The sequence below is a fragment of the Antedon bifida genome, chromosome 7, assembly GCF_963402885.1.
Source record: "Antedon bifida chromosome 7, ecAntBifi1.1, whole genome shotgun sequence".
NCBI classification, from domain to species: Eukaryota; Metazoa; Echinodermata; class Crinoidea; order Comatulida; family Antedonidae; genus Antedon; species Antedon bifida.
The window spans coordinates 22,105,577-22,125,640 of NC_136232.1; the positions used below are offsets into that span (position 1 = coordinate 22,105,577).

The 20,064-nt window shown below is 32.8% G+C and overlaps 1 protein-coding gene across 5 annotated transcripts in view; it reads right to left on the reverse strand.

Annotated features, from left to right (window-relative positions):
- The window catches only part of LOC144848536 (CD151 antigen-like), a 43,895-nt gene that overhangs the window by 11,622 nt on the left and 12,209 nt on the right, over positions 1–20,064 (reverse strand). Inside the window, exon 1 of one of the 5 annotated variants that reach the window (XM_078705330.1) lies at positions 11,358–11,632. The exons of the other annotated variants lie outside the window; for them this stretch is intronic. The gene's annotated coding sequence lies outside the window, so the exon portion shown is untranslated. Of the gene's footprint in view, positions 1–11,357; positions 11,633–20,064 lie in introns of those variants that run through there. 5 annotated transcript variants of the gene reach the window in all.

A 20,064-nucleotide genomic window follows, 5' to 3' on the forward strand; every position in this document is an offset into this window, starting at 1 on the left:
GTAGTGGTTACTGGCAGGTAATGCAGGAAAACTATTAATTTTAATCTTTCAAAAAAGGCAAAATATATTGAGTGTTGGTGATGGGGGAGGCGGGAGGTGGGGGGGTTGAGGATAAATATAACCATTCATATATCAATCCATATATACAGTATTCAAACTCAATCAAAACAGAACAGACAGATATGAGATGTACTTTTTATTTTTTTTTTTTTATTTTATTTCATCATCACCCTACAGTGACCAAACGTCACCATTAACAGGGCTGATCGTAAAATATAACATATAATATACAAGCAAAAATCAACAGATAACAAGACAACATTTAAATATTACTGACATTAGACAAAACCTTGTGACGGAAACAAGCAAGGGAATCAAAAAAAATATCAACAGATCCATCAATTTTACATAGTGAGTGGTATAACTTAGGCAAACGATTAACAAAACCATTTTTAGTAATATTTACCCTCCCTCTTGATATAGAAAATAAAGCAGGATAACGCAATTGATATTGTGGAACAGAAATAGGAAAGTACACTTCAAAATTACCATGAAAAATTGAGTTCACAGCCTTAAAAAGAAAAATTAAATCAAATAATTTACGCCTATCCGCTAAATTAATAAGAACGTCTTTACTAATAGAACCAAATTTACGCACATAAAATCGACAAAACTTGTTCTGTACACTTTGTAATCTAGAAGACTGGGCAAGAGAAATAGAGTTAAAAATAACACTGCAGAATTCAAGATTCGACCTAACTAAAGATTTGTATAAAATAACTAATGCCTTTTTATCGTTGATATGTCTGCAATGTCTCCAAAGAAAACCCAAAAGCCTATTGCATTTAGAGACTATAAAATCAATATGTTTACAGAAGGTTAATGAACTATCTAAAAAAATACCAAGGTCTTTGTGAACAGAGACTCTTTCAAGTATAATATTCTTAATATAAAAGTCAAAATAGATGGGTTTTTTCTTAAGAGTAAAAGACATTGATTTGCATTTAGAGGCATTGACTGACATATTCCAAGTGTCGCACCAGTGAATGAGTCTGTCAACGTCTTCTTGTAACAACAACATATCATTTAAAGTTTGTATAGACTTAAATAATTTGATATCGTCAGCAAACATAAGAACATTAGAATGACGAGGAACAAAGGAAAAATCGTTAATAAACATAATGAAAAAAAGAGGCCCCAAAATAGACCCCTGAGGCACGCCAGATAAAACTGGAAGCCATTCAGACGCGTTACCATCAAAAGTGACTCTCTGAAACCTGTCCGATAAATAACTTGTAAAAAATAAAATTAAATCGTGATTTAGACCAAATTGTTGAAGTTTAAACAAGAGCAACTTATGGGAGACCCTGTCAAAGGCTTTAGCCATGTCTGTATATACAACTTCGCATTGCCCTTTTGCATTTATTGCGTCATACGCATGTGACAACAGAACAGACAAATTTGTTTCACAAGACCTTCCTGGGTAAAATCCGTGTTGATGGTCACTAATAACTGGTGATATATGTTTAAAAATTTGGTCGTGAACAATTTTTTCAAAAACTTTAGAAATAGTTGGCAACAATGAAACCGGTCTATAATTATGTACATCAGATTTAGAACCAGCTTTAAAGATAGGGCACACGTTAGCTTGCTTCCATTTTATCGGAAAACGTTTCTCAGAAATGCATCTTTCAAATAAAATTTTACAAGGGAAAGAAAGAGGTTTGGCAGCTAAAGACAAAACAATATTACTTAGACCATCATTACCTGAAGCCTTATGAGAATCAATTTCATTAATGTGCTTTTCTATAACCTCCTGATTAAACTCAAGTTTAGATAAGCAATCAATGGGATATTCAGGAAGATTAGGAACATCCAAGTCGTTGTTAACAGGACTAAAAACAGAATAAAAAAATTGATTAAGTAAGTTTGCTTTGTCTTTTACAGTGTAAGCTGACTGATTATTAAAATGTAGTTCCGAAGGAATGTTGTTATTATTTTTTCTTGAGGATTTTATCCAAGACCAAAAACGTTTCGGATTACAACTTAAATTACAACATAATGAATTAACATAGGTTCGATACTTAAATCTACAAAGTCGTTTAAAATTTGACCTAGCAAATCGAAAATTTTCAATATTTAACCTATTTGGATTACGTTTTTTTTCTCTAAAATATGATTCTTTAGATTTCAAAGCAGTGTAGAGCTCATTATCAAACCATGGTGGGAGTTTTCTCTTAGGTCTGAAAACAGGGACGAGATCTTTGATAGTAGCAAAAATAAAATCATAAAATAAATTAACTGCCTCATCAATGTCAACGGCAAGATCAAGTAAATTCCAAGGAATATGAGAAAGTGTTTGTATAAAATCTAATTTGTTAAGTTTCTTAAAATTATATAACAATCGATCGTCATTATTGATAAGGTGTTTGTTAAACTCTATAGGATATTTAAAATTTATTGCACAGTGATCAGAAGTGAAAATATCTTCACCGAATGAAACTTCATGGCATATAGTATTGCACAAGACAAGATCAAGAGTGTGATCGGCACATGTCGGAAAATATACAAATTGATTAAAATTATTACCCTGTAAAATATTATCTATAAAAAATTTGCCATTGGAGTTGTCGGGAGCTTCACATTCTACAATATTGCACTTATTATAACTATTCAAACGCCATTTTATCTCAGGTAGATTAAAATCTCCTAATAACATAACGTCATGATTGAAACCCTGAAATTCATATTGCACATTGTTTATAGATTCACAGAGACGATCGATTTGAGATTTAGGTGCCGATGGTGGGCGATAATATATACCAATAATTAAACATTTTTTTCTAGACAGTTGAATTTTGACCCACATTAGTTCTTGACTTTCATCTTCAAACTTAATGAGACGACACGACCTGTATTTGTTGTTAATTAAGAGTAAAACTCCACCGCCTCTCTTGTCCTCTTGCCGGTCCCTGCGATATAGATTAAAGCCATCTAAAGACAGTTCACAATCAATTACAGTGTTATTTAACCAGGTTTCAGTTAATGCTACAACGTCTATGTATCTTGTGCACATGTGACTAAACAATTCCGATTTATATGATTCCATTTTATTTTTTACACTACGAACGTTTTGGTAGTACACCTTTAAAGAGCTACTTTTGTTGTTCGAATTAGTAGCATTCGGGCCAGGATTGACTTCTATGTCCCCTCCAAGTACAACAGACCAAATACGTAGAGTACTAACCGAATTTGAATAGTATGACACAGCCCTGCCAAGGAATTTCAACTTCGATTTCTTTCGTACTTGTAATGATGTAAGGCCAGTTATTGTTATTGCACATTTTGAATAATAAATAGGTATCGGATGAAAATCGTCGTCAATGTAAACAGCATCATTAAAATAGTAGAAAAAGTATTGCACAAAGTTGTTCATAGAACGTTGTGTAAGTTCCAATTCGACTTGGTTCCACTTAACATACTGACCTGGACAGCTGGTTATTGCACATTTTGAATAATAAAATGGTATCGGATGAAAATCGTCGTCAAGAATAAATCGAATGTAGACTGCATCAGTAAAATAGTAGAAAAAATATTGCACAAAGTTGTTCATAGAACGCTCTGTATATTCCATTTCAACTAGGCTCCATTTAACATTTGCATACTGACCTGGACAGCTGACTACACAGACCCCTTCACACACCGGTAATGCTATTCTTTGAAATTCGCTCTGCCGGCCTAGGCTTATTGTGCTAAAATTCACGTATTTATACAAAGATTGGTGAAAATTGTTGTCACAATTGCATCCATATCCACTCCAAAACACTTCGTGATCATCATTAAAGGGATATTGTGTTGGGGTAAACGAGAAAGTAAATGAAATAAACGAGACACAACAGAGCAAAAATACGGCGGTGTTCATTGTTCAAATTCTCCGAATATACTGTAGCATAATTGAATAAAGTACATACTAATGATATTAATAACATTTCCCCACATGACATGATAACAACCTACAGGATGCTAATATCTTAGAACACAATACATTATTAATGTAATCATCCCTCGTTGGAATCACCAAAGTACAAACACCTTTTGCAAGAAATGACACACAGGACACTGTCATCCATCAATTAAATATTAAACACATCATCACACCAAGGAGTATAAATGTGTACTGTATGAATAAACAGTAGAATCAGGAATTCAACAAAGTGTCATCGTAAAATTGAAATACATAAATAAATCAATTATAGGTAAAAGTTGAGAACTCTGTGGCAACTTCTAATCACTTCATATCCCAAATTCTCCTGATAATAATATAATAATAATAATACCACATTTATATCACACCCTTTTCATGAGTAATCATGCTCAAAGGCGCTTTACAAGCATTATTACCCCGGTCATTTGTTGGATCAAACATGTATGGAACATACTCCCATAATGCAACTAGTAATCAGCGCAAAGTTGTGTCTTGATCTAACTGGGTACCCATTTAATACACCTGGGTGGGGAGAGGCAAAAAGTACCCTATCTATTGGATACAAGCAATGCGCCGAGAGTTGGATTTGAACCACGACCTCACGATCAGTAATCGAGCGTCCAACACACTGCACCACATGCCCTTACTCCTGACAAAAAAGTGCTTGCATTTCTAAAAAGCATATTCACTTTAAAATGCATTGCTTTTTAAATACAGTATAATAAAAATATTTTGTTTAAATAAATGATTTATATAAAGTACTTAAAAGCCTCACCTTCTAAATGGTTACTGAACTTTACTTACTTAATCTTTGAAAAACCAAACACAAAAAACTGACTTTTAACAAACAAATGAAAGGTTTTAGTTTTACAATTGATACTAGGGAAATATGGGTCAAAATTTCTGACAACCCTTCATGAATAAATATATGACAATTGACTGAGTCATCTTCTTTTGTTAAGAAGTAATAAAAAGAGACAAGAATATTGGTGTAAATGGGTAGCACACCAGTTACGCCTGACCCCATCAAAATAATGGTTGTGTTTACGAGATGGATAGCAACCTCTTACACCTGGATTTTGCAACCAGCTGGGATACGGGATTAACAATTGATCTGTTTATTAACCTAGTGCTACGGACATCAGCAGGGATTTAGTAAGAAATGAACAACATCATTATAATATCTATAAACAGTGCATAAAACATCTCAATTTTGATTTTATGAATCTATGAATTTCTTAGTTATTGAGTGAACATGTTTATGTATTTTATGTATTTACATCCATAGTATGGTAGCTACACGGTATCCATGAGAGAGTGGTGCAATGATTGCAAGAAACGTGAACAATCTCTGTGCGGACCACAGGGTTGTTAAAGGCCTCTGTGAAAGTGGTCAGGTTGAAACCAATACGAACCAAACCGGTGGCTACAGCCCTGATCCAACAGTAAGCGAAACTCGCCAAACACACAATGGGAAACCCATGCTTTTTAAACCTACTGTACTACTTAAAGGCTTGGGTAGTGGAACATAGGATTTGAACCAATGATCATTGGATTAATAAGCAAGCATGTCAATCACTAAGCCAAAGTGCCACTTGGGATTTTTATACCCAAAGTATAATTTTTTATTTTAAATCCTCGATTCAGTTTTTAGATGATAATGCAATACAACAAGAAATATTCAACAAAAAATAACAAACCAACCAACATGTGGTCTAAAGATAATTTGCATAGCATCTGTGTTACTAAGATACCATTACGCAAATAGCTGACATTAATAAGCAAATTAAACATACCAGAACTAACTGCTGCTACAATAGGGATTTTACTATAGCAATATGATGTATCTTGTCAACAGACTCTAGCTATGTTAATAATATTTTTAAGAGATTTCTCTTGGCCAGTTTCTTCTGTATTATGACGAATACCCATTAAAAAATACTTTTCAAAAATATATAATTTATATATTCTAAATTTGTGCTCCTCAAAAATTGTTTTTTAAAATCAGTTGGTGGTTAACATTACCCAAAATGCAATATGCTCATGCAGTCAAACGTCCAAAATGGTACTAGTTGAGCAGTTAATCAAATATTCGTTATTTTACATATACAGATATAAAAGTAGTACAGTGAAAAATGGTTAAATAAAAATCAATCAATTTTTGGAACACAATTTAACCAGTTATTTAAAACTTGTTTCTCCAAGAAATTTTCAATTTATGCACAGGATTATTAAGCAGTTATTTTTTTCCCAGCAGAAACATGCAACACTTTGTATACTTCTCTAGACTTGATATTATTACATCAGACAAAAACCCTATTAATAATTCACCAAAGATTGTCAAAGGATTTAAAGTAATATAGTACACTTAACAGTTCTCTTGGTATATCATAAGTAATATTTCATATGGGCAATATGTATTTTACATTACAGTTAAGTAGTTTTTAAACAGCTGCTAACGAGAATTTGAAACATGCATAAATCTTTAGACTGTTACCTAACAGATAAGTGAATTTTAATGCATCTAAAGTGAGCAAAGCTCTATAGAGAACCACCCAGTGTTAAAAACTGTAGTGTTAGTGTCAACAGTAAAATTGGGAAAACTTTATTAAGGCTAAAATTTCAAATTGCAAGAGAGTGCTGCAAGCAGATTCATGGACAGTGGATCCAGCCTTTGTAAAAATAACAGGCAAGGGGTTGCAATCTCGGTTGCAATCCGTACCAAACTATAATTGACTGAATGGGGTCCAGCATTCTAGTGAACTATGAGGTGGTTTTAATCGATTAAAAGAGAGGATAGTTTTTATAATTTGTCATGGTACATTTTATAAATGTTCACATTTACAGTGTGAATCTGGTCTTTCATTTAAATTTTAAGTACTGAAATCCAAATTAATGGTAATTCAAACGTTCTTAAATATGCCTAAGTTACCTATGTTATGTATATGATATTTTTTGTGTTTTTTCTCTTTTCTTTTTTATCTATCTGTTTAAATATCATCTTTGTCTATAGGCATGTGTTCCACAAGCTTTCTGCTTTTTTGGACATATTCTTCATTTATTGTTTTACCTACATCTTGTTAACTGTCTTTTTTTGAAGTAAATAAATGTCAATGTGAATGAATGAATGTTGAAATTACATCAGAGAAAAGCGAATTTTACTTTTCCCTGGTTATTATATACTTTGTTTTTTATATATCATTAATGTTTGGTTGGTTTTCACGACGACTACCATTTCTGTGATTGACATATATGATTAATTAGTTTTAAACTAGATCAGATAAACAAAAGACAAAAATCTTTTAAACAAATGCAAATTATTGATCCATAGAAATATGGATACATAATTGTATTAAACAGATATCAATTTACATGGCCTTCAAAAGAGTATCCATTCCTTACTGCAGTTCATATCGTATATATCATATTTATATTATATCATCATAACATATTGTACTTATATTGTATCAAATATCTATAGGTAATGACAAAGTGATATATCTTCGTCAGGTGCTAAATATTAAAAGGTGTCATACAAGTTATGTATACAGATGGTGCTATCAGATTATGTACATTTGCTCTCTTCAATATTAATATAAATACCGTATACACTTTAAATAAATTCCAAAAGTACATATAACTAATTACAGCCGGGTACTATTAGTGATAGCGTAAACGATTTTCGTCAAAACCGATTTTGGTAGTATGTTTATATATGATGATGCCGTTGACAGCCCAATTTTTATGACGTATATTGTACGGTATAAAACCGGTTTGTCCGTTTGGAGTTGTAAAAATGATGTCATATGTTATCCACAGAGATAATATTAAAATGTTTCGCAAATTTATTTGACCTTCAAAGGTCAATTGAGACCATGATTCCATTGCGGTTCAAAATTACTGTACTCCACAAAAACAGTTTTTAAAACAGTGTCCTCAGATAAACTTCCCGCATTCAAATTTTTTTTTAAATAGTACTAAAAATAAAAGACAAAAGTAAAAACTTGACATTTGAACAATTTAAGCATATAAATTACCTAAAGCAATAATTAGGTACACAGCCTTTAGGGTATACCCTTGTAGATGAATCCATGACACATAAAATCCCTCAAGAATAGCAAACCCCTTTTACGAAAGTGGATCAGAGCATACCGTAATAATTAAGGCGTTCAACCTTGATGTGAAAAGCTGTTAACTTATTCCCTTAAAGACCCCTACCCTGCAATTTTGGACGTTTTTTGGAAAATAATACATATATATCACTTTAAAAACATTAAACCATGTCATTCCTTGTCTTAAATGTACGTTTTATGGTAAATTATGATAAAAAGTGAGAAACAATGCACTACCTAAGTAGCTTGCGGCGATCGACCTCTCGCGGACGGTCTTAGGCCTAGCCTAGCTAGGCTTAGTTTTGTAGGCCTAGCTGGTAAACATCGGTAACGTACGAACATCGTACGCTAGCTATATACCTAGCCTGACGTTGTATAGTTGCTGCATTAATTGTCTTTCTATTTTTGCCAGACTCCGTTGATACAAATTGGGGAAAACCCGGTATTTTCGCTGAAAAGTTAGGAGTCTTCCATTTGTTTTGGCCTCACGATCGATCGAAAAGTGGGCGAATTACAGGTGAAAAACAAAAATATCAATCCGCGCGCAATGCATTTTGGGATTTATAGCGGGCCGCTATAATTATTAGAATCGACTTATTTTTCACATTTTTAACCGTTTAAAGACGAAAAAAGTTATCGCAATAGGACCATATAGTATTATTTTTACATTAAATATAGTTTGTGATCTTAAATTAGATCTAAAAAACGTAGGGAAGGGGGCTTTAAGCTCTGTCTACACTATCAAACTTTAAGGAAAAACAAATGGACAAGATGATGTCATGTTATTACCATATGTGGGCATAGCACTACCATATTTGGGCACATCACACTTGTTTGATAGTGTAGACAGAGCTTAGGAGTGTTGTTTCATATTTTTAAGAAGCAAAGCTTGTAATACAGACTTGCAATCCCTCGTCTTCTCTCCCCATTTTAATGTTTGGGGATACATTCACTGTGCATTAGTGTACTATTGCATGGGGACTAACTAGTGAATGATAGAAGTGCTTGATTATAATTATTAAGCAAAACTTGTCACTTAATTCCAGGGTCCTTGGTTCAACTCTACTTCTACAATAAACTTTAATACTGTATAGTTTGTGTATACACATCTACAATCATTTGATTGGTTGACTTGGTATCATGTGCTATGCCTTCTTCTCCTATTTTTAATGATTGGGATACATACTATGCAATAGTGTATTATTGCACTATGAATGACTAATTGAAAAATGTCCAATTTGTGATTTACCTTTTTTCTGTGAGTGTAGGCCTTAATGCTTCTTTTAATAGTATTTTTTTTTTTTACCTTTCAAGTTAAAAAATATTTGTAACGGTACATTTTTTAAAATTATGTATCAATGTGAATAAACCTATTTGTCATATAAGCGATATCTGAATCTGAAATACAATATGGTTGTAGTGGGTTCTTATTTCCTTAATGAGGATGAAATACATTTTGTTACACAAACACACAATGTTTTTATCTCTATAACTAGATTATTTCCTACAACTTTTTTTCAAAATTCAAAGAATTACCTCATCATTTCCAAATCAATTCTGTCCCAACAAAAATTACAGTTTCCAAATTATCACCTTGGGAACAATAAATATTTAGAGATAAAATTTGGTATCCTATAGTACCAACGATCATTTTTCTGCCAAACATCTTGACCATTATTTTGTTAATGTCATTGAACCGTAAAATGGAATAAACATCTTCTTTTAAACAACACTGCCTTGTTGGCCTCGGGCACACCATACTTAAGTACAAATCGGAAAATCAAATCACATGCAAAGCAACTTTCCAGTACTATGCAATTTACCCGATTACTAATATTACATTTTACATGTAAAATCTGAAATGAGGCTAAGCCTACTAAAGAGAGTATATGTTGAGTATATTCAATGTTGTTTTTTTTTTATGGGAACAATTAAATCTTTGCTAGCCTAAACTGATCTTTTGGGACACCTCTATTAAAGGGAGATTTGTTAAGCCCCAAAGGTGTCCCCTTTAATAAGGATTAAATCTACTGCATGCTCCAGACACTGTACACAGGGGTGTGAATATAATATAAGAAGAAAATTAAAAAAACACCATTATTTTTGTATTTACAAGGGTAATTTTAAGTGTGTTGTTAGAACTTGTAATGTAGAAAATGCCAGCTAATGTAGTAACAATCGTTAATGTACTGTAGAGTACTCCATTGCTTATGTAGAAACACCAACAGCTTATGTATTAAAACCTCCAGCTAATGTAGAAACACCTCCAGCTAATGTAGTAAAACCTCCAGCTAATGTAGTAAAACTTCCAGCTAATGTAGTAAAACCTCCAGCTAATATAGTAAAACCTCCAGCTAATGTAGAAACACCTTCAGCTAATGTAGTAAAACCTCCAGCTAATGTAGTAAAACCTCCAGCTAATGTAGTAAAACCTCCAGCTAATGTAGAAACATCTCCAGCTAATGTAGAAACACCACCAGCTACAGTAATGTAATAAAACCTCCAGCTAATGTAAAAACAGTTTGTAGTAAATAAGAAGAAATTAAGAGACAGTTACTATATAACTTTAAAAATAAAATTTATTGACAAAAAAGATTGACGTTTCGTAACCATCATGTAACAATTCTCAAGAACAAATGAATAAAATTAACAAAGTACAAAGCACCAAAGGGAAGAGAAGATTGAAAAATTGTTAATTTACAAGGCTATTTTTAAGAGGGGTGTATAAAGTCAAAAATTTAACTGGTTGCTTTTTATTATCGAAAACATTATTATCGAAAACATTGGCTTTGTTTGTTTCTTTGAACATAGTACAGTATTGTTAAATATTATTTGTTTTGCACAGTATGAAAAGGTATGTTATGTAAACTTTAAAAAGTTTAATACTATGACTTTGGAATCAAATCAGACATATCAATGGTCCTCTGGATAATAATTATTGTTTAATTTGTTCAGTATTTTGTAAGAAACTTTCATGATACAGAAGCACATGTTATAACAATAAACCGTTATATTTGTCTAGACACACTAGTGGTGAATCAAATACAGTATAGTGTAAAGAATATTTGTTGTTCTTGATAGTAAGTTAAGAATAATATTTACACATACAAACGTTGCATCGATTAAATTTACTAACTACTGTACTGTACACTCTAGAAGAAAGTTGTTTCATAATAATGACACATCAATCGCATCTGTCCACTCACATCAACTGTACATACATTGATAATTCATATTATCTTATCACTTAACTAAAATACCTTTTTAAAATAACTCCAGCAAACGAGTGTTACCCTCTCATTCCAAAGTATTCATTCCTATCACTCAATCCTTACCGTGTGTGACTAAAATCATTGAGCAGAATTTGCTAGAAACGTTTTAGAGGTCAGATAGCTCATTCGTAAAGGAAATTTAATTTCCCCGATGTTCATAATGCCAACTCTGTTTCCTACATAACGAAAGGGTTTTGATATCTACGCAGAAACCATATCAATTCTAACTATGTTAAAAGGTACACAGTACTGTATGTAAACATAGGCCTTCGTAAAACATTAACCTTTTGTGTGTAATTAAATTAAATGATAAAGTATCAATATTGAGTGTAGGCATGAGGCATGACAATTTATAACTAAAAAATGCCCTTTTAACGTATTTGTAGTGAAACCTTATCAGTTATACTGTACTTGTAGCTAATACAGTAGGCCATATCAAACCACAGTACTGCAGTTAACATTTAAACAATCTTCGTTTCTTAATTAAATTAACTGATGCTTTAAATATCAGATTAGGTAATGCATTTTGATATCAGATGTAACACGTTTTGTAATTCAATAAAAGCAAAAGCAAAGAACACTGTCACTGTTTTTTACACATTATAATTGAGCATCAAAGCAATTTAGGGATCATGTAAAAATTATTGTAATACTGCAGTAACTAACTTTTTTCACTGCAACAACTGTAGTTGAATGTACAATTTTATGAGGCAGTAACTACAAAAAACAGTGTGTCATGCGTACTGTCTCAAAACAAAACGTTGACCAATAAAGGAATGACCTTTTTGCTCGTTGGTAACTGCTACTGTTTTAAGCTCTGTCTACACTTATCAAACTTTATGTGACAAAAAAATGTGATGTGCCAATATATGGACATAATGATGTCATATCACTACCATATTTAAGCATATCACTACCATATTTGGGCAAATCATATTTTTTTGTCAAACTAGTTTGATAGTGAAGACAGAGCTTCAGGTTCCAACTCACAGAAAGTATACAGGAGTTTTATAAAGATCATGTAATGTAATATTGTTCTGATAAAGGTTAATTAATGTATTTCAATATCATGTATCACAATTTGCATATTATATCATTATCACAACATACATAACATTACTTAAGTATGCCGGCCTAAATCACAATTGATCTAACTTTAATCAATGGGGTTGTCGTAAATGTAAATCTGGGAATTGCTAATCTGATAAGCTTTCAAAGCAGACTATCTAGACTTGATTTATTACTTCTCTGAAATCATATCTCTCCCTCCTCCTTCCTACTGTATCTCTTTCCTCCTCTTCATTCTTTTGAAGGAACCACATTTGGGACCTTCTTTTAATCACATTTGATAAAATACAGTACATGATTATTTTTATGAGATATGTCAATATTATTCTACTGTACAGTAGGCCTACTGCGGTTACTGAAGTGACTAAATCTTTTTACTGCAGAAATGCACAGTAGGCTTTTACAAATTTAAGATGTTTGAGGCAGTTGCTACAATAAACAGTGTGTATGATTGGGAAAAAATGTTTGCTAAATACTTGCATAAGGTCAAAGAATAAACAATATAGTACTGTAATAAATAATAAATAATTTTTACATGGTTCCTAAGAATATAATATAATAATAATAATATAACATGGATGTAAATAAATATTCGGCCTACTTAAACTTGCCTAAAGCAACTCAACTCAAAGTAAAGCTTTCCAAATACCAGACACCATTGAGTTGGCCTAAATATTTCTACAGTAGGTTTTCAACGATTTGGGACCTTTTGGACCTCATGAAAAGCCTGATTTTGGGAGATTTTCAAGTTTTCAAAGATCCTGGTTGCAACTACACATACACAAACAAAATATAGAGACTACATACCATTAGTGAAAAGACAAAAAGACAGTGCAACTAACCAAGCATGCCTGGTCACCTAGAATAGACCAGGTGAAATGTTCAGATCACAGACAGTTCTCAGCAGGTCATTTATATCAAATGTATGAATAAAGAGAGGCTTGACCTTAGTAATAAAATGGTCTGCTGGGACCAGAGTAGGCAATACAACCTAAAGATATCATCCTGGCTCAATAGTTTTAAAATATCATCATAGAAAATAAATATTATTAGTTTAGACTGATTTATTGTACAGACTTCTTTTCCAAATATGGTAAAAGAAAATTGCCCAAATATGGTCAAAAGAACAGTTTCCATATATGGTCAAAGACAATTTTCCAAATATGGTTAATTAAATTTGAATTTCTTTTTACTTTGGATGACTTTTACAATTTGATTAAAAACTACTAAATTTTAAAAATGTATCATGTTTCGTTCCTGGCATCTTTTTCTTTATTTATCTAATTATTAAGAAATATTAATAAAATAATTTAAAAAATAAGAAATTACTGAAAAGTAGAATTTTATGTGCCTATCCAAATTCTTGATGTTTTAACAGATTTGAACATACTGTACAAAAATATAGGAAGTTGTGGTACTGATATTGAACATTTTAGAAATGTTGGTACCACAAAAATACACTTATGTTTGTGTATTCAGGGTTTTATTTATAATTAGGAGATACTTTAGACCCTAATTCAATGCATACTTAATTAAATTTAATATTAATTTAAACAGACTACTCTAGCGTTCATTTGTGTCGGTAAATTTAAAACTTTAAAATGTTGTTTGATAAAACATGGGCAACCAACTGAGAGAATAAACGATGTAATAAGTTACCATAGCAACAAATTAAATATATGTCGTCATAAAAGAAAAACACTATTAAATTTAAATGTTGTCATAACATCATGCGCTGTACAGTACGTGTATATAGACTGCCTACCGACACATACCATTTTTATGGTCCTGTTTCTGCTGCCTAAAAATAACTGGTTAAAAACGTTGTGAATAAATTAACTCAAATTAAAAAAAAGAAAATGTTGTGGTAACCGGTTAAAAGGCAGAGCAAAATAACAGGTTAAAAATACCCATTCAATTTGGTGTTAGAATGCCATTTAACAGGTTTTGCTGGGAAACTTTTAGCTGCAACACAAAACTACGGTTATTTATTTTATATACGACTGCTGACATCGAGTCAACTACACAGCATTAACGTTTTAAATAACCGCCAGGACCAATTGCATTTTGGGTAATTCCTACGATTTTTGTCAGCGACCTCCCACTGATTTAAACGGTTTTGGAGCAAAAACTAAGGATACCTCTATTTTGCTCCATCGAAAAGTAGCGAAAACTCCATTTTGTAAACACATTGTCATCAAATTTATTTATAGCAAAAGATATATGTGATGTTTCTATTGTCTGTGTTTCATATTCATATAAATGAATATATTCCATTACAACATATATTATTAAGCCACTAGTCTGAACATAGAGCCCAACATTTTCAGTTGACATCATCACATTAAAGTCACTATGCATGATTGATGCAAACAAATTAATGCACTACTGTACATCAGAAACCTAATCTTCAACTTTTTGTTTCCAATAAATTTCTTCTGAACAAATTTAAATGCATCAAATTGTTCATTTTACTATATTAACTAGATTCATGTAAACCATGGTTATTTGGTCATGACCTTAAGTACTTATAAATGACCTTGTACATTATGGTCATCAGTACTTGATCCTTGTCTGATGACCTTTACAAATTAACCCTGTGTTTATAGGCACAGATCAAAACAGGTGTTCTGAAAATGAGCAGCATTTCCACTGGTCAAACTTTTAAAAATGAACTTGACAAGAAGAGTTACTGTCTCTTTAAATAATTACTCGCAGGTGTGAAACGAGCAATCAAAGCGTCCAGACCTATCCAAGTCACCTGTCTTAGAATATCCACACTGCTAAGATAGGATTAATTGGAACGTATCTTAACACTAACTTTGTAATTCGCTTATGCTGCAACTTAAGCTTTTGCCAAACAGATGCAAGGATATTGTTTGCCCTCCTGCTATGGAATACCTACTGTAGCAACTTCTAAACTGTATCAATGATTAAAGAATCTAAACCATGACTGTCTTTGTACAACATAGGGGCATCCCATAAAAAGGGGCACTCTGTGATAAGAGTATATTAGAAACGGTACTCTATGACAGGGACGAAAAGAAGGGGTACTCTGTGGTAAGAGCATTTTAGAGAAAAGATGCTCTATGACAGGGACGAAATGAAAAAAAGGGGTACTCTGTGGTAAGGGCATTTTAAAGAAAGGGTGCTCTATGACAGGGACGGAAAGAAAGAAAGGGGCACTCTGTGGTAAAGGCATTTTAAAGAAAGGGTGCTCTATGACAGGGACGGAAAGAAAGAAAGGGGCACTCTGTGGTAAGGGCATTTTAAAGAAAGGGTGCTCTATGACAGGGACGGAAAGAAAGAAAGGGGCACTCTGTGGTAAGGGCATTTTAAAGAAAGGGTGTTCTATGAAAAGGACGAAAAGAAAGAAAAGGGTACTGTGGCTAGGGACTGGATAGTGTCTGGAATCTTCTGGACAATAATGATAAAGCGATGCATTATGGGTAATGAGATATAAAAGGAATGTATTGGAGAGCCTTCCAAATTCAATGAACCTGAAATCATCAAGTTCAGTGTATACATTTTTCTTATTTACTTCAATGCATTTTAAACACTGAAAATGAATGAATTCGAGTTTTAAAAAGGAACCCTAATGACATCAAAAGTTCAGTGGATGCCAGCATTTTTGTAAACTGTTGATGCATTAATGTTGGCAAAAACGTCAGTGTGAAAGCACCTTAACAAGATGTAGGTTACATTTCATAACATCATAATTAGTGCAAATCATAATCAATATGATATTGATTTCAATATCTCCTGCAGCTTCTTAATACTAAAATCTAAATGCTCATTAATCTATCATTCATTTAATAATATTAATAAATGAATCAATATTAATATGATTCATCCCCCGACTCCTATGGTTACACATCACTGCACTCTCATGTCAGTACACCGACTGTCATCAAATATTTCTGTTATTAATTATTAATTTTAATAATAGAATGAATGATCTATAATTTATATTAACCAGAAGAATAAAGTTGTATTATTTCGTTGTAATGGAATATTCTATATCAAAGTAGAAACGATTAAATAGACCATTAGAGATACGAGAAGACTGGGAAATCTTAAATCAACAATTAAAATTAACTTTAATATGTAAAAATGAAATATTGCCTATAAACAATAGACAATAATCATCATGGAAATAGGTAAACATTAGGTACAAACATTTGAACATCAATGGTCATACAGTACACCTGTATTCAGTACATTAAGCTTCGGTCGTCTTTCCCCAATCTGGCCTTACACAAAATAGGCCTTTAAAAGTGTTTTTATGCTTCATTTTTAGTCACTCCATTATTAGGCTACAGTATCTTTAACATGTCCTCTGTTTTACCTATACCTATTTTTCTTTCTGTCTATCTCCTCCCCTATCCCCTCTTACCTTCTTCATCTGTTCTATTCATTCTCTCCTTCACACCTTTTCTGTACTCCTGTTACTTTCCCCTTCTCATCTACCTCTCTCTCCTCCTCTTTCTCTTCAGTCTTCCCCTCCCTCTCTTTCAGTCTTACCCTCGTCATACGTTCTCTTCGTTCTCTCCTTCACACTTTTTCCTTACACTTGCAACTTTCCCCTTTCTCCTCCCACGCTTTCTTTTCAGTCTTTCCTCATCATCTATTTTCTCTCTACACTTTTTTCTCATACTTTTTATTCTGCATTTCCCTCACTTTTTCCCTACTCAGTCACACTTATCATCCTACAGTACCATATTAACATGTTGCGGCCAACTCAAACCAATGGAAATAATCCACAACCCATCTAAACCCATTTATCGGTACTACTATCTGCGCTTATTATGCTGTAATAACATTTTTATACATTGCTTACATCGGTAGTTAAAGTTAATGTTAAATCACATAGTTGTTCTAAATACCACAGAGGTTACACCCTCTAGTACCCTTTCTTTATGTTCAGTCCTTAGAGTTTAAATAGGTTAGATGAATAAATAATTGGATCTAGGCGTATTGAACATAAACAGATCATATACAATGACCTGACTAATGATGATGATTCACTTGTACTTTTCTATGGCTTGCAAAATCATTTTTTTTTTCATTAAGAAAGATTAAACAGTGGTTCAAAGAAGAAACCAATCCTTAAAGGGAACAGTACACTGACATTATAATTGAATTATAATTTATTGGATACATTTCTTCACTGAAAATGAATGAATTAAGGGTTTAAAAATAATAGCCTGTTCACACATATGGCGTAGCCTACGCCTTGCGTGTGAACTAGGTAGTGGCGTTATTAACGCAACTCACTATGCCACGTCCGTGGCATTATTAACGACAGCTACATACCCCAACTTAACTAACACCACGGAGCTAACTCCAGTGACGCTTGAATGACTTCCATATATAGGGCACCCAAAATCCAATCAAATGATGTCATTATCAATAAAAACTAAAAAATAGTTTTATTTTTATAATATTATTTCGAAAATATCGTTTTCATTAAAAGCAGCATAGATGGTCTAGAATGAAAACTTTTTAAAATATCTTTTGTTTCAAGTATGAAAAATGAATATTTATCTATTTATTGTTGATTGTTATCGCCCTAGAGTAAATGGGCCTTTACACGGCAGAAAAAGTTTGTGCCCATCAAGGCCAAAATAAAGTGAAACTTTTAAAACCACTTTTTCCCTACTCAGTAAAACTTATCCTCCTACAGTACCATATCAAAAAAACGCAATTTTTTATTGCGTTTTTTATTGTCAGTTCCCATGTATATTGGAAAGTATAGGTATAAATATTTTGGTTATGGTTTTAATCCATAAATGACATTTACCTGGATAAACTGACAATATGTCTGCTCTCCATAGGGAGATCATATGGTATGAAAAGTTAAAATTTCCTAGAGGACCCCTTCACCATAATTTTTCCTTCTCTGTAGTAACGGGGGCTAAAGCAACAAAGGCCGGCATGGAGTTATAAAATGTTCCTTCTAATATTAGAGAGGTTTCGCAATCTTACGAATACGATAACGAAAACGGATACGTCACGCACACGTATTCGTTTTCGTACGTGTTGCTTGGTGCTTGGCTGCCTAGGCCTAGCGTAACATCAAAGCGAGTGAGGACTTTAAAAACTGCTATTTATCAAAATTGACCTAGCATTTTAGTAAATTACTTTAGTAAATTACTTTCAATAAATCTATAATTATATTATAATCATGAATCGTTCCTGATTCAAATTCAGAATGTGCAAAATAGATCAAAAACTATACTCGTTTTGTAGTTACGAATATGACTGGTGATATTCGTCAACACGAATACGCTTTACGAATATGAATTGGGGATCAGCTCAAAAGTTTCACAAATGTGTGACGTATCCGTTTTCGTTATCGTATTCGTAAGGTTGCGAAACCTCCCTAATAGTATCATTAATATAACGAACTCATCCATAGGTACACATTCATAGGGCACCCATATATAGGGCACCCATCCAAGACAGTGTAAAATCTAAACAGGAACCAAGGGTTTAACTTTTAAAACGTAAACGATACTTGAACTTCTTTGTTTAACGTCATTAATTAATATAACGAACGCCGTACATGTGAACACCTGAGCATTTTAATCTGTGGATTACCTTACCGCTTGCCATTCTTACGCCGTACGTGTGAACGTACCCTAAGTTACATACTGTATCAACGAATCGGAATGAATTAAACAAATATACACATTTATTATTAAAGAATTTTATAGACAAGTTGACATGTACAGTACAGTATTAGAATTAGCTACAATACATATAAAACCTTTAAAATGGTTTTACATGTCTAAACATCTAAATTGTCTTGTATGTTTAAAATGAGTAGTTACAGTAGAAATATTGTTCTAATTATTTTTCCCAGAAGAATACTAAATACTTCCTGTTGACCTAATACTGCTCGAAATCTAGCACAGGAAATAAAGTTCAGTTTAATATCTAAGAAGTTAAAAAGAGAATGTTGATCACGATACTCTAATTCCGCTAATAATTTATCGACAAGATAATTCGCTCATGAATTCTAGCGCATAAAGATTTAGCAATCGCAATTGGAGATATAGTTTAACATAGAATTTTGAACTATCCATGTCTGAGACAGATATCAACATTGTACTTTACCAATACAGTGTAGTATAGTTGACTCTCCAAAAACCAGACTTTTATCGAGGTTCAAAAAGTCCCAATTTCATTTTTACCATTACAACATTCCGAATAACAGACTTTCGGGAAAACCAGATATACAGTATTAGGCGATCCCAAGGGTGTCAGGTATTGTGAGAGTTGACTGTACTGTAGGTATACACATTATAATATACTGTATGTATCATATTTAAAGGTAAAGGTATTTATATTTGTCCTCAAGCTTAACTATATTTGTAAAGTCTCTTGGATATGCTATACACTGTGCTTACGAAATTTGAAGCACTCTGCTGTTGGCACCAGAGAACCGATACATCATCTAGTCATGTTTACGAAAACTACAAGAGACTATACAGCTTAACTTCCCATCCGAAGGATGAAGTGTTGAAAATAAAGTATCTTGCCTTACTGTACAAGCAATATGGCACAGACTGGTCTCGAACCTATGCCTCTCACATGCTAGACTGCACTCTACTTTAGCATT